Raw genomic sequence first — 26,493 nt, 5'->3', positions numbered from 1 at the left:
GTGTGTGTGTGTGTGTGTGTGTGTGTGTGTGTGTGTGTCCTACAGAGTTGACAATGACAAAAAAATCCCCCAGGTAATTCCGTTCTATCCAAATTGCCCAACGCATCCCAAGCCAGACTCTAATCCAGCCAGGCCCCTTTCATCCCTGTGCTGTTGGTGATGAAGCCCTGCTGTGGTGGAGTAACACCATCTGGGAGCCAGGCAGGTGCCTGGGGTGCCGACAAATGACACATGGCAAGAACAGACCAGGTCTAGCAGATGGAAGGCTGTTTGTGTGAGCGCTGAATGATAGGGGTGGAAGGATGGCTAGATGGAAAGCATGTACTGTAAGGCAGCTATTTATGTCTTGATGTGGTTGCCTGGTGATAAAGGCTAACGGTTGACAGTTGTAGCATAAAGTCTTCCTTTCCTATGAAAAAAATCTACACTGGGTGGGAAAATCCCTAACAATGTAAACAGCTGAAACTGTTGAACTATGCTTTCAAAATTGTGAGCTGGTCTCCCCTTACTTCTTGTGATGATGTTAGAAGGGCTGGTACCGAAGTACCAAACCTATTGTAATACCACTTTTGAGAAGGATCAGGAAAACTGTCCTCCTGCTAATCTTATAGGAATTGGCCATATGTTCGGCATCAGTACCCTGATTTGGTCCAAATAACTCAGGTATTCCAAAGCATGACACAACGCACTGCCCTCTTCTAAAGAAACAGGCATGATCCATGTGGCAGAAATAGCAAGAGCACCTGTTCTGAGATTTCTTATTCGCTTTGCATCCAGTAAAGAGGTTTCATTGGACTTCCTGAGAGAAAGAGACATATTCCACTATTCGGTTACAGAGTACAAGCAAAAGGTAAAGTCCACTGTGTTCCAGCTCACTTCATTTTTAGTCAGTGATTACAGATCACTTTGATCAGATTCATCACCTGTGTCTCAGTACTTTGCTACTAGTTTAGACAAAGTAAGTAACATATTCTACAGCTTCTTGTGTGTTCTGTTTCCTCCACATTAGTTATTTACTTCCACTTCAGACAGGGGAACTTGGCCGTGGCTATCATGATTATTTTCTGGAAAAATGTGTGTGAGAGCAGCTGGTGTGTGCCTGGCTTTTTAGAGCATTCTGGTTATTTGATCAAAAATAAACCTCAGACTACCCTCTGTTTTAGAATTTTTAAAAATTACGTAACTCCAACACTGCCAGTGCATCCCTCCATCAAACATTTTGTTATGGATAAAAGAGCTAGTTCACACTAACATCAGGCAACTTGCAATCATCCACTCAAATATTTTCAGGCCCCCCTCAACATTGTAAAACTAGAATCATAGCCATAATTGAGAGGCCTGAATGATGGGTGATGAAGGCTGAGCTATCAGTCTTCCAGAGGCTGGAGACATTGATTATTATTCATTTTAAGACTGTAGTAGTTGAAACTGTTGGACTTCCCAGGATCCTCCAGCAGCCCATCCCCTAAATCTTTCCTTTTGCCTGAAAACATACATAGCATGACAAAACATCCTTGTGACACTTCAAGAAAAAGGGAAGAAAAGATGGGTTGACACTGAAGAGTCTGACCTGCATATGAGCTAATTATCACTTAGACATAACAAGTTACTTGGTATAAACCTGGCTTGACAAGTGGGAAATAAGAGTGCAGAGTATTCTTGCCTGTTGATATCTAGCTGGGCTTATTCTACTACAGTTTTCTCCATGGCATCTGAACGCTTTCCCATTCACCTCTGCCTTGTGTGACACAGGCATTGCTGTTTGTTTAGATTAGTGACTCCCAACCTTTTTTAGAGCCAAGGCACTTTTGTGAATTTAGCAGCACCCCATTTCAAAAACTAACATTTTACAGGTACTCAAACAGGGGAGCAGCCAGGCAGGGAGAGCCTGAGCCTGCCCTTATCGCTTATCTCCTCACACTTGGAGCCTGAGCCTACCCTTATCTCTTTACACTTCCTGCAACACCTTTCCTGCCCTGGCATAGTAGTTGAAAATCACTGGCCTAGATGAAGCTTCTGTAAGCCAGGAGTTGAGCTAGGGACTAAAAGAGAGGCAAACTTGCTTTACTGAATTTTAAGTCAAATCAATTAGCTGCACTTGGACATAGTAGGGTACTCATTTGCCAGATATTTTCCCTGCAGTAGCAGCAGAAGGGAAGAGAAAACATGCAACTCAATACAGAGAAGAGCGGAGGCTGCTAGGTTGCACTCTCATTACTCCATCCCCAGGACACAAGTGTTCTCAAACTTCTTTTCTCAGCCGGTTGCTGTTGCAGAAAGGAACTTTACTAGTACACAAGTGAGCCTTGCTGGCTAAACGTTAATAAAGATTTTGAGGGAGATCATATAATTGCCAGTTTATTTAGCTATATAGATGTCCCAAAAACAGAAGATATCAACAGACAAATAGAATACATGCAACTGAGCTATTAAAGCCTGTTTAGCTAGCGAGGCAGGGGAGCAGTATCAACTTGGATTTCAGGTGTTGAATCAAATTTTCCAAGGCATTTTTAAAAGGAATTTTAAAATAAATTCATTATGGGATTACATCCTCCCTTTTGAGGTGTATAAGGATAATCTAAAAGGACCTGAGTCTTCAAAGGAAAGAGTAAAAGCATTCCTATAGAGGCTGTTATGAGATGCATAAGGTAAACAAACTGAAGAAGCAAGTGCCCCCTCAGAAAGTCCTCCTGCTTTCTGATTGTCTTAGGCATTACTTGTGACTATAGAAGTTGAAGTATTTGGGAAGGAATGTGATTTTTCATGTTGTATTTTCAACAGATTGGTATGAGGCAGTGAACTGCAATAAGTTTCTCATAATGCCCAAACAAAACTCCTAATCAACAAATTATTTTAACCCTTCTTTGGCTTTTGCTATATTAGTGAAAAGAAAGTTATAGTCCCATTTGAAAAATCTATTATCAGTAAGGTTACATATGGGGAGTCTACTTCAAACAGGAGCATACACGCACATGAAAGATTCAGTCTTAAAAAGTGTCAGAATGAATGTCACTCTGTTCTCTGGGAAGAGTGATTATACGTGTGGCTTATTAAGATTTGTTTGGAATAGCTTAAGGCATTGCCAGTGAAACCTTGCTGTCTTTAGAGCGTTTTTATACTTGTAAAAATTAGAGGTGCACTGATATATATCAGATCAGCACAGATAAAAGGAAAATTAACTTTATCGGCTATCGGCTTTTTTTGGCTGGTGTAGCCAGTAATATAGTGATAAATATAATATGCCTTCTGGCCAGGGCCCCCAGATACTGCATGCATACACGCAGTCACAGCATGCACATAGCTAGGAATGCAGCTGGGCAGTTCAGAGAGCAGTGCCTTGCAGGTAAGTCTGTGGAAGGGAAGGTGGGTGTGCTGGGGGGTAGATTGAGGTCCCCAAGGTGAGGGAGGAAGTGGGGCAGGGGCTGGGGCACTGCCCAGCTGAGGAGGTAAATGGGACCCTGGGGCTGGGGCGGGAAGTGGGATGGAGCCACAGGCAGCTCATTCAGGGTGTGGATGGTGTGGGGAGGGGGGCAGCTCCCTGCTGCTGTGTGGATCCCTGGGGGAAGCATGGGAAGACATGTACTCTGCCCCCCAATATGTACATGGGGCAGAGGCGGGATGCCTGCAGTGGGCTCAGGGCTCTTCACTCTTGCTGCCTTTGCCCCAGGAGCCATGGACTGACTGTGTACCATCTGCCTGCCCAGTGGCAGTGGGGGTGGTGAGTTGTGCCTCCAGCCCTTGCCTCACTTGGCTCTGCTCCTAAAAGCATCCCTGTGCTTAAAAATGGTGGCAACAGTGCTTGAACTAAAACTCATTTGATGAGCTCTAGTTCAAGTGCCCCTGCTGCCATCTTTAAGCGCTGGGACACTGATCCCCTGGACAAGTCACCTATGGCTCTGTCCTGCTGCCCGCACCATCTCCAGGGTCCCATTCACTGCCCTGGCTGGGCAGCGTCCCCGGCCCCTGTCCCTGCCTCAGCCTCACACCCTCCCTCGCTGTGGGAGCCTCGATCTCCCTCCCCCCACACTTCTTCCCTCCCCATACCCCTTCCCCTCCACAGACTTACTTGCAGGGCGTTGCTCTCCATGCTGCCTGGCTGTGCTCTTGTAAATCCGTTATCAGATCAGTATCGGCCAAGAAAATCTCTATCAGTGCCCCCTAGTAAAAATTAAATTGGTCTTGATGACAAGACATGAGCATGTGTAGGAAACAGAAAGGAAGTCTGAATATGCACTGTATGCACATCATTCAAAGTTTAATTTTACAGGGATGTGTATATACGTACACACCCAACTCTCATTAGCCAAATCCTTGTGCTCCTTTGTTAGATGACCTCCAGGGGTTTTCCTGAGTAGGAACTATGAGATATGATCATTTGGGGCTAGATTCTGAAGTTCAACAAAAATATTTCATAAGCTTTTTTTAGTTCATTTTAGTCAACAGAGGCAATGTCATATTGTCTGGTTGTAGTTTTATGCATTTATAGCATGTATGTGTATGAGGAAATTCACTGCTATCTAAAAAAAAATTGCTTCTAACTTTACCATATCACAATAAAAAAAAAAAAACAGATAGAAGAAGCACCACTAAAATGTTAAAAGAAGTAGCTAGAAACATCTGTGTTTTGGGTGTATCCTGCTGAGTGACCCAGTGGGATTTCTGCACAGAGTAGATGGTAGAATGTAACCTTGTGTGAACAACTGCAACTCTCAAAAACAATTCTCAATAAAATAAAATAAAACAAAACAAAAATCTTTAGCACAATTAAAGTTTGAGTGTTCATTTTTACTTCACTTACCTGCTATGATAAATCTTGCCTCTCTCAAAAGATTCAGTAACTAGAAGAACTGCAGTTTCATGTAGGTCAAAGGAAACTTTCACAATAGTGCATATATGCCAGGTCTTATTCTGTTTTCATTGACTACAGTGTCTGTATAGTCTAAACTACATTGCTCAGTACCAGTGTATACACATGAGTAGAAGTAAATACAGATGATAAAATACTGCCATTCCTGGGATACAGACAGGATGATATTCCAGAGTTGGGAGGTACCTAAATGTTTTCATAATAACTTGGTCCAATCAATAGTTATTGTGAATTATTTGTAATTAACTGGCCTTCACAAAACAAAACAAAAAAATACAGCTCTAGGTCAAGCGCTTTCTATAGTAGTCTATTTCTGTGTGTTCAGGAAAGCTGGGTCTTAAAGAGTATGCCACTGGTTAGACATCAAGTATGCCAGTTTCTACTGGTTTCCCCTCTTCACAAATCCTTGACTCTTACTAGAACTCATTTTTTCTGGCAGACTTCTGTCAAGAGAGAGGATTTTTTTTTGTTTTTGTTTTTAACTTAATTCCTGGCTCTTACAGTGTATCTAGGAGAGTGATCATCCATTCCTTAATTATGGAATATCATCACACTCAAAGTCAAGGCTTTGTAATGTTTGACCTCTTACACATTTCTAGAGTACATGAATTCAGTGGGCTGTTGTCTGAGTTACAAAATAAGACCCTGAAGAGTTTTGGAGTATATCTAAAGCTTCAGAATCACCTTATTTATTTATTTAACTCATTCACTTACAAAATAATTTACACTGATAGTTCAGAATATATACATGAAAGTATCTAAACAGTTGCCAAACTGTATGCTGAGTAATACCAAGGCTGATTAACTAACATGGTCCTTTCAGGGACAGGACAATACTTTGAATTAGTCAATGGAGGCTATTTCTATATAGGCTATCTACTGATACTGACATTTATTTTTATTTAATTTCCCTCAATTTTAAAGACAAAATTTTGAATGAACATTTCCAGGATAAAATAATTATCACTATACAGTACATTTTTCTCTCCAATCTAACCTGCTTGTAAAGTTGGCCGTGCTCAGACTCTCCTTTAGGAATTATGTCAGATTAGTTATTATATCCTTTTTATACCATAAGAGCCAGTTGAGCTATCCATAAAAATCACAAAAAAGATAAAGATAAATATGTTAAAAGTTCTTTGAACACTATAAAATAAAAGCTCCTTCAAGATGCCTTTTTTCATGTTCTTAGATTGAATTATTTCTGGAAGTGTACCCGTATTTGATTAAAAAAAACTTTAACAATATTGAATACATTTTGGAACAGCAATACATTTCTTCCACTCTTGCTTCATTCTGCATGAAGCCCTGGAGTGTTCTTGTTTTGCTTTTTAAAAAAAATCAGCTTCAAACTAATATTTGTCCATGCCACTAAAGTCCCACTTTGGAGTTTGCCTCCTCAAACAATATGAATTTGAATGCAAACATAGTAGTGTTGATTTCCCAATGTGAGGTATCCACATTTTATTAGCACGTATCATTCCACTGAACTCCCACAGGCCTTAAATGTTAAACCTGTCTTTTGCCTCACTGTGTTCATAAGCTTCTGGTCCCAGTGTTAAGTGGCAGCTTTGGAACAGCTCAGAGAACACCGGGTTGCAGTGATCCCACAGTGCAGTGCAGTTCCTTCTTTTATCAGAGCCAGATGTCTTTGGCAAGCTTGGCTGTTGTCCTCCTTCCTCATATGCCCACTTCTTTACTCCCTCCCCTCCTCCTGCTGCCTGGTCATCATTTGTCTGGTATACACAGTGCAGCCAGCTCTTCTCCTTAGAGAGCTAGCATACAATAGGAGCCAGCTGCTTCTTGCAATCTCCCTAATGTTTTTCCCCCAGTTGTTCATCAGTCTTGCTGCTTGCTTTGAGACTACTACTGACATGGTCATCCACAATTTCAGTTACAGGTTTCTGTGGCCCTGCATTCTTGTCTGATGCCAACTATATCTGCAGTATGCTTCTTACATCAAATACTTACCCAGTCTCTCTGCCCTTGCTGTAGTAGAGGATATTAGTAGTATCAGATGCACATAACACAAGCAGCCAGCTGATGTTCTCCGAATAGGAAAGCTACATCTCCTGGAGCAGCTTCTAACAGACATTCCCTTGTTGATGTGCAAGTCCAGCAGAGGTTAATGGTACTTAAATGACCTTGTGCTAAATCCTGTACAAGATTATCCTAAGAGCAATGAGAATGAGTAAGACAAGCACAGAATCAGTCCTTTTGGACTAAGAGAGGCTCAAAACCACCTCCTCTCCATATTTTGTTTTCTAGGAATTAGGGGGGGGTCATACACTTTATATCCTGATGCAGTAGGCAAGAATTATTCTTAGCAGTAAAAATGCTGAATGGAGTTGAAGGACCATATCAAGCACGATAGGGATTAGAATGCAAATACCTGTTCAGTAGCATTTATTGCAAAATGGTACCAATTTCCAGTGAAAAGTCAGTTCTTTTGGGAATTTAAAAAGGTTTGCTTTTTCTTTTCCTTTTTTAAACCACTTTCTGCTCCTATTGATTCTGCCTGGCAACTGAAGTACAGAAATGCCTTGAGAAATAAGGAGTAAAGGTTTCCTAGTGTACCTGAAGAGGGAAGTTCCAAAAGTCACCTTAGAAAGCCTTTTCTTAGAAATATTCCAGCCTAATGAAGCATCTCCAGAATTTCAATGTAGTTTGGCTAAGTTTCCCAATTTTTGGATATTTAACCAAGTGAAGTACCAGACCTTTAAGATTCACCTATTACTAGTCTCACTGATCTCTCTTAAACTCTTTTAAAATCAGTGGGAACTATATAGGCTAGAGAAGACCCTTCAGAGGCACAGCTGTAAACAAACCCATTAGGTTGCACCATCTGAAAACCCTTTAAGAGGTGGGTGACTCAAAGAATTCACATTAATTTGCTCATGCTGAGAGGCTTGGTCTATTCTGTTTTTGACCAGTATAGTTATTTTAGTAAAAGAGAAATCCTACCCTTACCTGAAATAGTTCATAGATTCATAGATGGTAGGGTTGGAAGGGACCGCAACAGATCATTGAGTCCGACCCCCTGCCTAGGCAGGAAAGAGTGCTGGGGTCAGGTGACCCCAGCCAGATGTCTATCCAGCCTTAAAGACCCCCAAGGTAAGGGAGAGAACCACCTCCCTTGGAAGACCATTCCAAATATTTGTCACCCTTACTGTGAAGAATTTTTTCCTGATATCTAGCCTAAACCTGCTCTCTGTCAGTTTGTGATCATAGTACCTTGTTACCCCACAAAGCACCCTGGTGAACAGATCATCTCCAACCCATTGCTGCATCCCCCTAATGAATTTGTAGGCGGCCACAAGATCACCTCTCAGCCTTCCCTTGTGGAGGCTGAAAAGGTCCAGGTCCCTCAGTGTCTCCTCATTGGGCTTGTCCTGTTAGCCCCTAAGCATACGAGTGGCCCTCCTGTGGACCCTCTGGAGTCTGTCAACAACCTCCTTGAAAAATGGCACCCAAAACTGGATGCAGTACTCCAACTGGGATCTGACCAATGCTGCATGGAGGGGAAGTATCACCTCCTTGGATCTATTTGTCATGCATCTGCTGTTGAATGATAACATGCGGTTAGCTTTGCTGATAAACTCATGTTCATTTTGGAGTTCACTATGACTGCAAGATGCCTTTCCTCTTCTGTGCTGCTGAGAGGGTCACTTCCCAGCCAGTAGGTGTGCTGGCTATTTTTGTGCCCTAGGTGCAGCACTCTGCACTTGTCCTTGTACTGCATCCTATTGTGTGTGTACTGCCTACTTTTCTAACCTGTTCAGGTCTGCCTGCAATTGTTCCCTACCCTCTGGAGCGTGCACTTCACCCCACAATTTAGTATTGTCTGCAAACTTGGACAGAGTACACTTCACACCCACATCCAAGTCACTGATGAAGATGTTGAAGAGTAAAGGTCCAAGGACCGAACCTGCGGGACCCCACTACCCACATCCTTCCAGGTCGATACTGATCCTGGAACTACTACCACTCTCTGGCTGCAACTGCTAAGCCAATTTGCCACACGCTGGACGTGTAAACATTTATGTCACAGTCTCTTTATTTATGAGAATAGGATGAGATACCATATCAAAGGCCTTCCTAAAGTCCAAGAAAACAACATCCACCTCTACTCCTGGATCTAAGCATTTTGTGACCCTGTCATAAAACAAAACCAAATTGACCAGGCATGATCTACCTGCTACAAATCTATGCTGGTTGTCCTGCTGCATTATTTTTCCCACTGAACTCCCACAAATATGATCCTTCATAATCTTTTCAAAGACCTTTCCAAGGATGGAGGTGAGATTGACTGGCCTATAATTACTCGGATCCTCCTTCCTCCCCTTCTTGAAAATAGGGACCACATTGGCCCCTTTCCAGTACTCCGGGACCTGACCTGAATGCCACGAGCACTCAGACAGCCGTGCCAGTGGTTCTGCTATGACACCAGCCAATTCCTTCAGTGTCCTTGGATGCAGCTCATCTGGGCCTGCTGACTTGAACACATCCAGTCTATCCAAGTGATTCTGCACCAAGTCAGCTGGTGACAGTTGGTGGGCTGGTGTCCCTCTGCTACCCATGTAAGAACCCATTAGGAGACTTCTCTTGACCCCTGTTCAAGAACACCAAGGCAAAAAAACTCATTGAATAGCTCAGCCCTGTCTGTCACTAATTGCTCCTTCTTGTTCAGTAGGGGTCCTATGTTGCCCTGTGCCTTCCTTTTACTCCCTACATACCTAAAAAAAGACTTTTTGTTGTCTTTAATTTGTGTTGCCAGCCTCAGCTCTTTAGTTGCTTTGGCCTTTCTTACTGCCTTCCTGCAAAGTATGGGCCAAGTAAGTATACTCCTCCTTGATAGCTTCCCCCTGCTTCCACCGCCTTATGCCTTCTTTTTTGCCCTTAGGCTCCCCAGGATTTCCCTGTTTAGCCAAGGAAGTTTTTTAGCTCCTTTCCCCCTTTTCCCTTGTACCGGGACAGTTTCCCTCTGTGCCCGAAGGATCGCTTCCTTTAGGAATGATCACCCTTTCTCGACTCCCATTTCACCAATACTGTTCTCCCGCAGTGTGTCATTGACTAGACTCCTAAGCACACTGAAGTTAGCCTTCCTAAAGTCAAGCACTTATCAAGTTATAGCAAGACAATGTAGTGCTATACAGAAATACCAGCATAAAGTGGTCAACTATACTTTTTTCCATACCTCTATAACTATAAAGCAGTAGGGGGAGAAAAGGGGACAGGGAGAACTGTGTTGCTTAGATCCAGTAAAAATTATTAACATAAAACTGAATATCAATCCAGACCACTTGCTGTGAATTTAAATGGAGGAAAATGTTTCAAAGTGTTTGAAGCTGCCTTAAGAACACTCATCCTTTAATGAGCCAGTATCGAATAGATGATATTTTCAACCTTCCACTCCTTGGTTGTGAACACATCCTATACTACCACTACTAGTACCTTTGCCCCAAGTGTATTGTCTGCTTAAAATCAGAAAAAAACAGAAGACAAAGTAAGTTACAGCAAAGTAAGACTTTCCAATATCTATCTCTTTGTAAATCATTCTATTTATATAGCTAGGAATATTAGATGCACTTGGATCTATTTTCTCTGAACAGCATGGAAAAAATAACTTTCTTGTTACCCACAAGCTTATGCACATTCCCCTACAAATTTTTTAATTACACTGAAGAGATGAGAGTGTATGTTTTTAAGCCCAACGTCTCATGATTTTTAGAGTGAAAAGGACTCTGTCCAGTTAAAATACTGGGAGTCTTCCCTTCCCAGTAATACAAGGCTCCCATTATTACACCTTCATGGTCATAAAATAATGGGCCTTTAATCTGTCACTAGTCATCACTCAATACATGGGGTCTTTCATTTCAGAATTACATTTCTTCTTGGACATGAGGCAAGCTGGGACTTCCACTTTTGGAAATGAAAAGGGAAAAAACTTTTGCTGGAGAGTTTTAGCTGAGACAGATTATATACAGGCTCCAGGAATGGAGTCTAAGGATGCCTGTGTTGTAATAAAGACTTTACTTGTTCTTTCTCATGACATTTGGCACCATGTCATTAATATTGTTCACATATCAGCCACCTCTCTCTGGTCTGCCTAGTCAAAATTCCCTTTTCCAACCCAAGCATTGGACTAGGAACTTATAAATTCTCCTTTTTTCCTTTTCCCAAACTAGAAATGTGGTCATATCACTCTTAACTTGGTTGCTGCTTAATAGGCACTGTGAACCTGTAATTTCATGGTTCTATGCTACCTAATCTCCAGAGGTGCCAAGCCTTTGCCACCATCCCCCAGTGTAACCATTAGATCAATAATAGTGGTACAACTGAACATTTAGGCTACTCATGTACCTGAAAATGGGATTTAGCTGCTGAGTTTTAGGTACTCACATTTGAAGCCTTTGGCCTTAGTCCTTAAGCAGTAATACCAGACCTTAAAACAAAAGTCTATATTATGGTACATTATAGTTTTGTTAGCTAGTTATAGGTTATGCTGTGAAGGTTGTAGATGAGGAATTCTGAACAACGTGTTTGAATCAGCGTGGTTCACTTTTTCATTTTAGCTTTTCTTCATCCTTTTTATCTTCTGAAGTATAGAAACATGACAGTACAATACTCCATGCTAATGTTTAAGTTTTATAGTTCAGAAAGTGAAACTGTCTGTATCAAAGGCTGATTACATAAGTTATGCATTTTGCATGTCTGTCATTTTCATACAAAAGGCATGACAGTGTTTCCCGCGTATAGAATTCCACGATACAAGAAGACAGTACAAAATTCACAAGTCAGACAGGAATCGAGAGTTAATTGTTTTTTAATCACTCTATAAACTCTTCTCTGGGATCAGAGTTCTGACTGTTAGTGAAGGAGCAAATAAAGCTGCTTTCATTGTTACCTAAGCCTTTCAATAGAAAATATTAATTTCCAGTGCTACTATTCAGTTTCTAAATGTTTATGAACACAAGCATTCACTTAAAAATATAGGTAACTGCTGTATATTATATATTAACTGGTTTAATATTGTGTAACTATTACAATTGTTCAAGTACTTAAAGTAATTTAACATGTGTAAAATCAGGATCTGTCACTCCCAGACTGCTATTATTAGCCTACTCAACTATAAAGCCTCTCAGCCTTCTCTGTTATAAACTCTTTCCCCAGTACATGCATGTCATATTAGCATAACAAAGAAACCTAGATCACAAGAGAACTGCATCAGTTTGATCCTGACCCATTAAAGTCAAGGGGAGTTTTAATGTGATTTCCAATTTTTACTGATCAGATCTGGGGGTGGGGGGAATCTCTCTCAATCTCTAAACATCGAAATCAGGAGTGGGTTAATGAAAAGAATCGTGTCTTGCTGCAGTGTTGGGTAACTTGAAAAACAGTGTTTCAGTGGTTTTGTGGCATTGATGTGCTGGGGCATTCCTGTTAGGTAATTATAAAAATGCATTTTTACATGACCCTGAAGAATTGTGGGAGCTCTGAGGAGCCAGTTTTCTGATCCAGCACTGCCATAGAAAAATGCCCCTATGTCACTGTCTGCATAACATAAAGAAGGTGTTATTTTGCATGTGAAGAATTAATCAGAGATTTGCTTGTGGGGTAATGGCATGACTGCTAAGGAGAAAACACCAGTCAAATGCCAGAAAATGGGCAGGCCCTATCTGATATACCACTCTGTAGAACAGGAGATAACAAACCCAAATTTTTTCAGACCACAAGATGGAGCAGTAAAACCTTATAAAGAGATAATTAATCTAAAGGTAATGCACTGTATTTAAAGAAAAGGAGATTAGGAGGAGTCATAAGACAAAAGATACCTCTCAGCTTCTAGACTCAGAAGGTGTCTAGTAATGAAAATATTCTTTCACAGTCAGCTCTTTTTTGTTGTATCTGCTGACTATCTTCATATATTAGAAAGTTCTAAGAATGCCACTTTTCACTTTTGCCTAATTGCTCCAGTAACTAGATTTCTCAGTAGTAAACTGAGCTGGAAAGCCTCGCATTAATGATCTGTGAATTGCTTAAATTAACCCAATCATTTAAAATAAAGCAAAAAGGAATGAAATGGGATGGGATTATTTCTAAAATGTGTTTGAAATCCAGAAGGTTATTTTTGCTAAGCTGCAGAACAGTATTACATTTGGAAATAAAGCAGTACTGTTTAATATGCCTACTGCTTTCCTAGGGCACAGAACCATGATTTTTATAGTTTTCAGTTTTAAAACTTGAGTCTACCTGTTACCACTCTGAACATCCTTTTCTGTTTGAAGATGTCAGTTTTTTTCAAAGAGTTAGGAATACAAGTTAGATACATGCTTTGATGAGAGAGAATAGTATTGAGGTATTTGTAGTGTTAGAAAGTTATGGTCAAATGCTAATAAAAACACAAGGATCATAAATTAATACAACATTGTTACATGACTTTTTCTTTAAGACATAAGGCTGGAAAATGTGCATGGATGTTCAAAGAGACTGATTCCATGAGCAGCTGAAAGCTCTTGTGCTGCACTGTTAAGGGATTAGTAATGACACCAGGGCAGAACTAGCTTTATATGGGTATCTTATTTATAAGATTGATGGAGAACTCAGAAATCTTATGTGGTGTTATCTTTTCCAAAGGGAAAGATGTATGTGGAATGAAAGGTTCAGGGTAAATGAGATCATTAGGGAGATGCTGGAGAAAACAGGAGCACTCCAGGATTTCGGTTTTGGGAAAAGTTTTTAGTTTGTTCCTTGTCTGGTAGCTTGTTACTCATACATGCGTAGGTTTGTATCATTAGAATAAAACTCAATAGATCTGTAAAATCCCAAGGGAGAACTCTTGGCCCCATTGAAGTCAATGGAAGTTTTTCCATTGACGTCAGTACAGCCAGAATTTCGACCCAAGTAACTGACTTGGATCTCTTAAAGACGTTTGAGCAGACAGAATTCCCAAGTGTAGTTATACAAGAGGAGAAACAAAGTAAGGCAATAGAAAAATCTGCAGATTGTGATGACACAGAAGATTTTTACAGAATAGCAGCTGGTCTTCCTCAGTGCTACAACCTGTATATAATGAGCAGAGTGTTACACTTGGTTCTCCTTAAAGAACCAAGATTTTCTTTGTAAAAGACAAATCATGTCCTATGCAGGGCACCTGTGCATTCCCTCCTTCTTCTTGCAGGGGCTAGTGTTATAAGAGGTCACAGCAGGACAAGAAGAACAACCTCAAAGTGACTGTGATTCCCATACCTCTTACAGATGAGTGTGGCATGCATGGAGTTTTAACCCTTGTCTCTACCCTCCTAATGTGACAGTCAGCACAGTTGAGCTAGTGTAAAGTGAAATAAACAGTGAGGTATACATTACTCTTCTGGCAGTTTCATGTTGATTAGGTGAGAATTTCAGCTTTCATTTCAATCTAGAATGAACTTTCTAGCTCTCACAAATGCAGAAAAATATGAAGAACATCCTAAAGATTCAGAAGCTCAAAAGGCAAATAGAAGCCCAAGGATTTATTAAAAACCTGTAATTTTGAGCCAATGTAAATGATTGGAGAGGAAGGGGAGATTCATATGTTTTGGCTATTCAGAGTTGGTAGTACTGGGTATAGAGCTGGCACTGATTACTCCCATCCCTGAAACAAATAGGGGGACTCAAAGATCAGGCTGTGCTGAGTCACTGCTGATCCCTCCTCATTGCTCCTCACAAAGGGCTTATGACAAGTCACTATGTAACCCTCAATTAATGGATTTGGGTATTTCAGAGTTAGCTTAATCTTTTGCCCCCCTATTTTGTCATTAGGCATGATAAAATTATAAGTAGCAAACAAGAAGAAGAATACAAAAGAAATATCTTTTTATTGCTGAATGAGTAAAAACAGTTCAGGCCAAACTGAATTACTGCAATGTCTGTGCATTTTGCCACATTTTTCCATGACAAGACTTTAGTTTGGATGAACCAAGAAATATTTTGCTTCCAAGTTTTAATGGACCTCTGTTTCATTTTACCAGTGAGTTATTTTCAGTTTTATATATCATTTCAAGCTAGGAGGCCTCAGATACAGTGGCAGTGATAGAATGAGTACAGAGGAGTTTGGACTGTGGAGGAACTGAAAGGTGCCTGTAGATGTGTGGGGATGCTGCTCTGAAGCACTGTAATTACAATGTGATTAATCAAGTTTGCTAGAGCATGATAATTAGCACACTCCAGCAGCCTCCTCATCTCTTGTGGTCAGCATCCCTGAGCTTCAAACTAGCAGCAGAGGCGCTTTAGCTAACGCTCATTGAACTCTGTTTTGAAGCACAGGATGCTGAATACATGAGATCCTGCAGGTGCTCTCAGAGCCACTTTAGTTAAAGGCTCTCCCCCCACCCCCGAGTACATGTAGAGATGGCACTAGATTCTAAGTTTGTTGCTTGTGGACTATTAAATTAAAATAATGGGGGGGAAGGGGGGAGGACCTTCCTGTCTTTTAACTCTAACCTTTCTGTGAGGGGGGAGTTTCAGAACCAGTGAAGCCCTTGTCCAGGCCGCTCCACTGCATCAGCCAGTGCAGTCAAGCTGCTGTAAGAATATCAGAGTTTGCTTGGGGACACAGTGCTCCTGGGATGATTCCAGGGATGTTGCAGGTTACACATTTTGTTTGAGGAAGCTGTCACAAGAGAAGCAACAAGGGCAACATCTTTTGACTCTTTTGTACTGCATCTTAAACACTGCCAGAGGGGCACATTGAGAAAAAATAAAAGGCTTTTTGAAGTTTTCCATGTGTTGGGATTTTTTTTTTTTTAATCTACACATATTTTTGTTACTTTCTCTTTAATAGAAAGGTGAGTAGGAAAGGTTACCAGAACAATTTAATTTAAAAATCATAAAGTGATTTGAGACAGATGTTTTGCAGCTAATGAGAGTATTTATATTATTAAAGGCAATTTAAGCAATAGTGGCCATTGATGTAACAGTAACTTCACCACCAACATAATCATTTATTTAAATTGTTGGAACCAGGGCCAGTATCTAAACAAATTGTATATGTCCTAGTGTGCCTCATCTTAATAAGGTATTGGAATGAAATCTACAATTATTGCAAAGCTCAGAACCCATAAAACACATGAAAATAGTAATTAAACTAAATATTCTGCTGGCAAAGTAGCTTGGCTTTGGTATGAGTATTTAGGGACAGATTTTTAACCCTGGATACTCATTTGATTTCTAAGTGGAAAAAGTTAGTATTGCCTCTACTAGACAGTACTGTATGAATATTCACAGCACTTGTCTGGAACATGTTACAAACTGATACGAAGAAAGCTTCATTTATGACTGTGAACATAAAAGCACATTTATTTCCTGGAATTTTTGTAGTTACAGAATTATAACTTTCCTATGCTACTGAGAGAGACTATATCCTTTGATAACATGAACTTTCAGGATTCTGTTGGGCAAGAGATGGTTTGTAAAGGTTAAGATAGTACAGCTAGAGCTCTAAAACCCTGAGGGGATGGCAAATATTTTGTTTTGGTCATTTAGTCCAAAAATGGACGTAAGGCTTAAAATAGTGTTAGTCACCAAATAGTAGGACAAGTTTTAAGTGTACCTCAAGATGTTTATACTTGAGTTTTCTCTAGCAGAACTTTGAAGCATTTACCTCCTATTGGTTTATACATTAATCCTCTTGAAAGCTGCTTGGCACTTGTCTTGAGTTGATTTAAGATGTCTTAAGCACTTGGCTTCACCTTGGCACAGTTATGAATTTCATGCTGCCTAAAAATGGGTAGTGTGTCCTCTCCAGAGGGTGCTTACCTTTGGGGTTGTTTTTGTTTTGACATATAATTAAAGGCAGCTTGAAAAAAGCAGACTCTAAATGTGACTTTGTGTGGGAACAAGAAACTATATTATTCTGTTACTTTTGCAGAATGCTACAGTATGAAAGAGCATTCTCGCAGAAGAATGCATGGCAGTAGACACTATATATAGGGCAAAATCTAACTGCCCTGCACCAGAGCTTCAAACTTCTGTGGGAAGAAGGGCCCACACCCATCTCATCTTTTATCAATGAATGGGCTTATTTTTAGTGGGATTCTACAGGGGCTCGCACTAGGCGATATGCTATTTGATATGTTCATTAATGACTTGGAAGTGAATATACAACCTCTGCTAATAAAATTTATGGATGACAAAAACCTGGTAGAATGGAGACTTATAACACAGAATAATCATACAGAACAATTGGGATCACTGGGTAATCTGGGCTGACTCAAAATACAAAAAAGGTAGTCAGAGGGAAAACATTACAGGCTGCTTGGACAGAATGGAGGACTGTATCCTGGAATGCAGTGATTCAAAATAACTAGTGGTCACAGTGGACTAGCAACTCCACCTGCACAGCTAAAAGCTGTAGCAGAACAGGCTCAGTGAAGTACCACTCAGACACACAAGCAGCAGTGAGCAGGAGTAGGGAGCAGATGTTACTTCTGATATTTAGCTTTGAATAGTGTGTGTAGTTTGGGTATCCACAGTTTTAAAAAAAGTGTACTGAAAAAAAGAAGAGGATGAAATGAAAAAAGCTATAAGAATGATTCAGGGGCAGAGAAAACTTTTAACAATAAGAGATTTTAAAAGTCCACTTTTTAACATTAGCAACCTGATAGAAGTAACTTGACTGAGATAATTGAGAGGTGACTTGATTTTTACAAGGAGAAAATACTGGAAACTAAATAACTCAGACTAGCACAGAAAAGTATAGTGAAAATCAATGGCCAAAATCTGAAGCTAGATAAAATTTGAAATAGAAACAGGACGCAAATATTCAACAGTAAGGGTGATTAACCATTGGAACAACCTACCGAAGGAAAATCCATCTCTATATGAAGGCTGGATAATTTACTTTGAAATATGTTCTAGCCAGAGACAAGTTTTTGGGATCAATACAGGGGTAACTATGTTAAGTAGGCCCATGACTAACAGAACAGATAAGACAATCTAATGGTATCTTCTGATTTTAATTTCTGTGAATTTTTAATTAATTAATGAATAACCATGTGTAAAAGGCAGGCCATCATTTGCAAGACAGAATCCCAAGAGCCTTCTCGATGGTTAGGAGAACCCCTTAGACTGAGGCCTACTCAGAAAGCATTCACTCCAGAAGGTTTCAGCTACAGTGTGGTTCCTCTAGCCCTGGCATCCTCAGGCATGCTATATTTTGGCCTGTGCAACTAGGTAACATATTTAAATTTTTTCATGCCATCAAAAGCCCTCCTAGTAACACGGACATTCTGACAAGGGCAATTCAAAACATATGTTTAACCTCATCAAGAAAAGGGAGGCATTAGCGCAAATAGCATCACTTGGATATAATTTAACTGTAACAAGGTAGGATTTTGGCTCAGGTTTGATCTAACACTTCTTGTGAACTTAAGGATAGGACACCTAGTCACTTTAATGGAAACAGAATTTTGTCACGGATAAGTGTTTTTGAAAACTTGATTGCTAATAGGTACACTTTGGTGTGATAAGATACATACCAGTGACCACTACCCTGTCATTTTTATGTGGCATTTAATTTTGTTTCTCCTGACATATTAGTGTCTATAGTGGGCAAGAGTCACTTGTATTAAAAAGCTATATTAACATTTGGGATATGTAAGCAGTTCTGACAACTTCACTTTAAATGATTCCAACCAAATGTTCAGATGTTTAAAGAATTTGCTCCATAAAAACGGTGCCTCTCATGAACTGGGTGAAAAACCCTCAGCCCTCTTTCTGGTCACACCCACATGAAAATACCATAAGAAATACCACCAAGGAAACAGAGCATTCTGGACAGAAGAGAGAGAACTTGATATTAGACTAAAATGTGGTAGTTTACCATAGTTTGCTTGGTATGTTTAGCACATCAAAAGTAAGATTGGGAGGTGACATAATTATAGTGTTTAAGTACTTACACAGGGAGAAAATAGGTGGTATTAAAGGTCTCTTTAATTTAGTGAAGAAAGATATGATGAGCCAACTGTTAGAAGTAACAGCCAGCCAAATAAAATAAAAACTTCAAAATAAAAGTAACACATTTTTAACAGTGAGAGTGATTGACCATTGGAAACCACTCCAAGGGAAGTAGCACATTCTCCGTCTCATGATATCTTCCAAATCAAGACTTGATGCTGTGTCAAGAAATGTGTCACAAGTTATTAGCCTCAGTATGGATGTAACTGTGAGAAATTGAATAGCCTATGATATGCAGGCTATCAGCTCAAAAGATTTGATACATTTGGGGTGTTTATGAATCTAGGAATAGTGCAAATATTCAATCAAGTTTCCTATAAGGTGAGAGAAACAACTATAAACTAATAGGAGTTTCCATATGATTGACAGAGGGGGAGAACTATAACTAACATGCTGTTTCTGAAATAAAACAATGTTGTTGCCCCCTTCATTCTTGCACCAAAATGAACTCCTCTTTTTTTAATGGAACAGGACAAAGAAAATAATGAACTGACTTTTCCCTTAGCTACCTCCTGTCCCTCAAAGAAAGAAAATTCCATCACCTATCAAGAGCTAGCTGCTGGCTATTTTTTAAGCTTGGCAGCTAGTTACACCTAGCTACCATGATCCATTGAATGACTAGATGGAAAACAGCTCACTTTTGTTCTAGTTATTCTAATTTAGTCATTAAGTATTTCTTATTCAATCAGAAACAAAATCTTATTTTTATACTAAACAACATGCTCTCTGCAGCTTTGAAAATCATTTTATCCTTTTAAAACCATATATTACACTGAGGGCACAGAAAGGCTTCCTGTAATTATTTCTCTAACCTTATCCAGCCATACCCCTAAACCAACAACGAAGACAAAAGAATCCCAACAAAAACTTCAGCTAATATCACCACACTAGTCATCTCTGTTTGGTCCTGATCCTCTTCCTGAGTTGTCTGTTTTCTGAAACCCATTATGTTTTACACTTCGACTGTTCTTTAATTTCCTGCAGAACCACAAGGGTCTTTGCTGCCCTTTTGTCTTTTTCTATGATTATTTTAAAATTACACACTATTGTAAAATGTGATCCTTCCATTAATTTATGTAAATACAACCCTAGTCAATGACTTAGGTATTACTTACAAATGAATCATGCTGCTCTGAGTGGCTGGGTATATTTAACTTTCTTTAATTTGTTCAAAATAGCTACTTATGGGTCTCTTTAGCTCGTTACTCTTGCAACAGCAAGCAGAGGAGATGATTGGGGCATATGGAGAAGCAGAGGCAACACTTTTTGTTACTATCCAGTCACCAGAGTTTTAAAATAGACCCATTTTTAAATAATGTGGCAGTGACAAATGAGCAATTCAGGATACAAAATCTAGGTTTTGGCAGACATCAGGCAGTAAATTGTTCTGGACCCTTTTGGAGACTTCCATCTTTTGAATAAAGGAGGCTGACAATAATTGGGATCATGGAGAAAGCGCTGACCCAAAACCAAAGATGAATTGTCTCTAAAGTGGGTACGTCTACATGTGAGCTTTACTAGGCAGTAGACTAATTTGCTGCACAGTAAAGTGTCACCATCTACATGTGTGCAGTAATTAGGCCAGTGTAAACTAATTTACTGTACCATCAGATAGTCCCGTCAGACACAAGTACTATCCAATGGAAGAGTAAATTTCTGCACTTAAATGCACATGTAGACAGTGACGTCCAGATTAGTTTACTCTGGCTTAAAGTGCTCCAGAGTTTATTCAGACTCATTAATTGCATGTGTAGATGCAAGTATGAGCAGAGTCAGAGGTGGTAGTAGAATGTATGTGAATAAGTGCTTTTTCCAGCTGTGTTACGGCATTACAGTTTAATTCCACTAATCATAAGTGAAAGAATTCTTCCTGCAAAAATCTTCAACATTCTTAAGAGTTTTATTGTTAGAATTGGTGTTAGAAAGCAATTGCTAAAATGTTTATAAGTATAATAGTGTAAACCATTTTCAGCAAAATATTACACTTGGCTACTGTAATACAATGCTGTCTGTACTTAACATCAATCTTCAAAAAGCTGCTGCTAAAGTAGTTTCCTTGACTTGTCACCTATTCACTCCCTTCATTGCATCTCTGGCTTTCCATTCACTATTTCAAGCAAAATCTTCTTTGTCTTCCCCTCAGCATCAGGCATGACTTGGATCCACCCATCCTAGCTGCTCCATATATCAAATGGTGCAATCACTTTACAGCATTTTCACTCTTCACACTTCACTGTAGCCTGCTGCTTCTTCGAAGAAAAATCCAACCAAACCACAAGCAAATGTTTCATTCTATTAATTGTTTCTGACCTGTTAATATTGCTTTGAATATTCACAGCTTGAAAAACATCAAGCAGTACTGGTTCGACACAGAGGGCGTGCCTACATGAGATGCTTACTGTGAAGTAAAAATGTCTAATTGTGAGTAAATTTGCTACCTGCAAATGCAGGTAGAAAAATTAACTGTGATTAGTTACTACACAATTATGGATGTGTAGATGCAACTCAGGGGCAAGTTTGCTTCTGGGCCAGCCCTGCCACAAGGGAGCTGGCCTGAGGATAGCCCCGAGGCTCTGAGCTAGGAGCCTTTCCTGCCCCAGGAATGGGCTGCCTCTATGGCAACCCCTCCAGGTTGACTTACCATGTTTCTTTGCCACCTGTGCATGCCAGACCTCCAATCTGAAGCTGGGCAGCACACAGCCCCTGGTACAGAGCAAACTGTCTCTGAAATCTTTCAAACTTTCACAAACAGGTTCTGTCTCCTGGCTCTACAAGGCCTGCAGGTACACATGGGGGACAGGCCACATTTGGCAGCTGGCATGCAGCCTCAGGGTCACTGCCACTCACAGCCAGGGCCCTAGGAATATGCCGATTCTGCCAGAGGAGGACCCTGGACAGGACCCTCCTCCTGGACTGCCTGGTCATGGTGTTGGCTGGGCCTGGCAGGAAGAGGTAATGGCTTGCCAGGACAGGTGGTGGGCAGAGGATGTGGACCACCAGGATGGGTAGCATGAAGAAGATGTCATCTGCGAGGAGGTGTGGGACGAGGCACACCGGGTGTCCAAGGCACAGCTTCTGGCCCTGGAGTGCAAGGGAGTGGAGGCACTGCAGGAGCATAATGCTATCCTAGCCCAGGCAGTGGAAGCCATGGACAATGACCACTGGGTGCTGGACACCATTCTGGCCCTGGCAGTCACCTTCATGCTGCCTGCTGCCCAGCCCCTGATCCTACTCCCACCTGCCCCCTGGCAGCCACCAGGCCCCCACCTGCACCTGGGAGAAGTCCTGCACCACCTCCAGCAGCCAGGAAATCCTTGCCTAGCCCCTGCCCTGGCTCTGGCACCACCCAGCCCCCCTACCTGGGCTCAGCTTCTCTGCTCGCCCTGGCTCCATGTGGGCACAGAGCTGAAGCTGCCTGCAGTGGAGCCAGGACCACATGTTGCTCCTGATGAACCTGGACACTGGCTGCAAGAGAGGGAGTTGCCCACACAGTGGACCACCAGTTACCATTGCCCTGGGTGAGTCCCTTGCCCACCGCATTTGTCACAGCATGTGCACCTACAGGTGAGCAGCCAGAGTGCTGGCTATCTGTCTCTGGCCTCTGCTCCCTAATCGCCCCCACCCCACAGCTCCCACAGGCAGTGGTGCAGGTGGGCTAGTGTGGGGAGTGCTAGAGGAGTTGGGTGGCCAACACCTCCCACATCCCATGCCCTGGCCCTGCTGGTGGGTGCACAGTTCTCTTGGGACCTCTGTGTGAGGGGGATGCTGCTGCCCCCACAGGTGGTGCTCCCATTGCCAGGTGTCCACCACGCATTACATCCTCCCCACCTGGGTCTCATGGAAGAGCTCATCCCAGGCCTCACACATGTTATGTAGCACTCAGGCTGTGATGATGAGCCAAGGGAGGTTGTCGTTGGTGAACCCACGGCAGATGGTGTAGATCCACTTGGATCCACCCATCCTAGCTGCTCCACTGGAGGGTGCCAGTGTCCCTTGAGGCACCAGAAGACGCAATACACCATGACACAGGTCTGGCCCAGGCGGTGGCTGAAGAGAGCCTGAAAGGGGTCCAGCTGGCTGGTGTAGGTCCGCATGAGCCAGGGCAGGAGCTGGCAGGCAGGGTCCCTGATGAGCAGTGGTGCCCAGTGGCAGGTCTGGCACATCTGGCATGAAGTACCCACTCTCTACCAGGCCTGGCAGGCCAAAGTTCCAGAAGACATCATGGGTGCTACCCACCCAGCCTTCACTCATGTGCATGAAGGTGCTTCGGTGGTCCATGACGTCCTGGAGCACCATGGAGTGAAAGCCCCTTTTGCTGTAGTAAGGGCAGTCTCCACGGGGCAGGCTGGTGATGGGGATGTGAGTCCTATCCAGGGTCCTGATGCACTACAGGAATCCCAGGGCCACCACTGCCAGGGGGTCACACATGCTGAGCACAGTGTCCCCCAGCATGTTTTGGAGGGCACCACACGTCTCCAGGATGGCCTCTCTGGTAGTGGCTTATATGCTGCAGACTAGTGGATGTGGTCAGCTTGAGCAGGGCGAGGACCAGGAGGGTGTCAGCAGGGAGGGGTGGCCACCTGCTAGTGTGCTGCCATTCCAGGTGGGGCTGGAGCTGCTCCAGGAGGTCCCAGACGACGGCCCAAGTCAGATGGTGTGGAGGTGGCAGGTGTACAGCAGCGGTCCTGGGATGGTGCACAGTGGGCAGGTAGGTGATCGCTTTGTGTGGGAGAGCTGGGAGGAGTGAGACAGATGTGGGTCAAGCAGTGATCAGTGCAGTGGGCCAGCAGGGCCAGCACAGCAGCTATCAGGCGCGTGGGGCACCAGTCATTGCTGTTAGGGATGGGCTGGAGCAGCCATGGTATGAGGAGGCACAGGTGGTAAGGAGAGTGTTGTCATGTGCTGTCTCTGTGCAGTGCATGCTGCTCCTGGCCAGGGAAGTGGCTGGCCAAATAGCAATGAGCAGGGCTGGCTTTTGAAGAGGGCTGCCAGCTGCTGGCAGCTTTAGCTGGAGCTCCCCACAGTGGCAGCATGGGCCCATTGCAGGTCTCTAGGAAGTGGGAGCAGATTGGCAATAAATCTGCTCCCACTTTCCTGCACATGTAGATGCATTCCTGGCACATATACTCGCAAGTAATTTACTTGCAAGTGAACTGGTACTGCATCAAATACACATGTAGCTGCTCCCAGAGATTTGTTTGTGTCTCACTTTCCTGACTGGAAAAATTTAGTGTTTAGAATCAACTGTCCAGCATGAATAAATGAAAAACACTGATCTGAAAATACGCTGCAATATTTTCTCAATTTGCTGGTTTTAATAGATATCCCTGCCAGTAAGCGCATTCACTAGTGTACTCAGAAATTAATACAGTAGAAGCATGGATGTACCAATGAAAATTGTTTACAGCTGTTTTGGATAAGTTTGTTCAGCCCAGTTTGTTATATCTGCACTGATAAATCCCTTCACCTTGCATCACTCTCTCCTTAAGGTTGTATTGGATAGCCCTAGTAGATAAGGCATTGTTGTAGTGACTGCTGTACAAATGTTGGACTAAATTGCAAAAAGTTACTTTTGTTTTTCCTGACTAACCATATCCTTGGGAAGAATGTGCAGGGCTGTTGAAAGGAAAATTTGCCTGGATGAGAGAGATGGCAGAGCAAAAGCAGACTCATTAAAATTAGGCTGTTTCAGCCATATAAATTTGTTTGTTTAAAAGTATCATTTAAGCACAACACACTATACAGCTCATCAAGGTATTAGTCATGCTTAGAAAACTCATACTGTAAAGTATTACTTAATATTTGTGTCCATTACACAGAGCTCTTGTTAATTTTCTCAAACAAAATCACCACTCCTCAATATAGTGTTATGCTTTTATTGCCTCTTGACATTGAAGTTAATTCAAATAACACTTTGGGCAAAGTCCAGCAAGTGCCTGCATACAACATCCTAGGTTTGAGTCAGATTTACTTTTGGTAATAGTCCTCAGACTGGACAAGTGTTATGCTTTGAAGGTGTCACTTTTAAGATCTATAAAATATAACACCTAAAATAAATTGTTAGTCACTGAACATAGTAAAAATGTATTCTGTATAAGACTTAATGATTCTGTTAGAGAATTCAGTGCAATTGAGAAATTAGGAATATGAAGTTTGTTGTTCAAATACTACTATATTGTTCTAGAATATAGTTCTAATACATTACAACTCTGTGAGGTTACTGCTAAAATGGGGTATATGATTTGCATTGAATTAGTATTTGTACTTATAATTTAGAATCATGGAATCATAGAAAATTAGGGTTGGAAAGGACTGCAGGAGGTCATCTAGTCCAACCCCCTGCTCAAAGCAGAACCATCCCCAACTATATCATTCCAGCCAAGACTTTGTCTAGTCAGGTCTTAAAAACCAGGGGTGTGTGAAGGGGGCCGTATTCAATTCAGATTCAGCCCGATTCAGTGATTTAATTAGTTGATTCAGATTACTGTCCCGATTCAATTCAGCTGAATTCTGGAAGCACTTCTGGTTCATCTCAGGGAGCTCTGCAGAGCACATGGGGGACCCCCCCCCCCCACGCTTTCATAGGACGCTCAAAATTGGGCACAATATTCCAGATGTGGCCTCACCAATGACAAATAGAATGCCTTGATCTGCTGGCAATGCTCCTACTAATGCATCCCAGTGTGTTGTTAGTCTTTTTGGCAACAAGGGAACACTGTTGGCTCATATTCAGCTTATTCTCTGCTTTAATCCTCAGGTCATTTTCTGCTTAGCCATTCAGTCCCCAGCCAGTACCATTGAATGAGATTTTTATGTCCTAGGTGCAGGACTTTGCACTTGTCCTTATTAAATCTCATGAAATTTCTTTTGGTCCAATTCTCCAATTTGTTGAGGTCTCTCTGAATCTTAGCCCTATCCTACAGCATATGTATTACAGCCCTCAGCTTGGTGTCATCTTCACACTTGCAAGGGTGCACTCCATCGTATCATCTAGGGTACTGATGAAGATATTGAACAAAACCAATCACAGGACTGACCCCTGAGGCATTCCACTTGATATTGGCTGCCAACTAGACATCAAGCCATTCATTACTACCCTTTGAGCCTAATGATCTAGCTACTTTTCTATCTACCTTACAGTGCATTCATCCAACCAACGTATACTTCCTTAGCTTTCCTGCAAGAACGTTGTGGGAGTCTGTATCAAAAGCCTTGCTAAAGTCATGGTATATCGTGTCCACAGCTTCCCCTGCATCCACAGAGCTACTCTGTAGATAGAAGGCAATCAGGTTGGTGAGACATGATAGAAGGCAATCTGGTTGATCAGGCATGACTTTCCCTTGGTGAATTCATGCTGACTGTTCCTAATCACCTTCTTCTCCATGTGCTTAGAAGTCAATTCCTTAAGAATCTTCTCCATGATTTTTCCAGGGACTGAGGTGAGGCTGATTGGTCTGTAGTTTCCCAGATCCTCCTAAATTCCTTTCTTACATATGGGCACTATATTTGCCCTTTTCCAATCATCTAGGATCTCCCTCGATCACCGTGAGTTTTCAAAGATAATGGTCAGGGGGTCTGCAATCACATCAGCCAACTCCCTCAGCACCCTTGGGTGCATTGTGTCCAGCCCC

General features: G+C 41.8%; 1 protein-coding gene across 2 annotated transcripts in view; it reads left to right on the top strand.

The window, feature by feature from the left end:
* Positions 1-26,493, top strand: part of SLC6A2 (solute carrier family 6 member 2) — a 117,317-nt gene that overhangs the window by 1,036 nt on the left and 89,788 nt on the right. The gene's annotated exons all lie outside the window — the stretch shown is intronic.

Source organism: Crocodylus porosus, unplaced genomic scaffold (genome assembly GCF_001723895.1).
Source record: "Crocodylus porosus isolate Cpor-Errol unplaced genomic scaffold, CroPor_comp1, whole genome shotgun sequence".
Lineage (NCBI taxonomy): Eukaryota > Metazoa > Chordata > Crocodylia > Crocodylidae > Crocodylus > Crocodylus porosus.
Note: the sequence above shows the minus strand (reverse complement) of the source record. Positions and strands in the feature narration are given on the sequence as shown.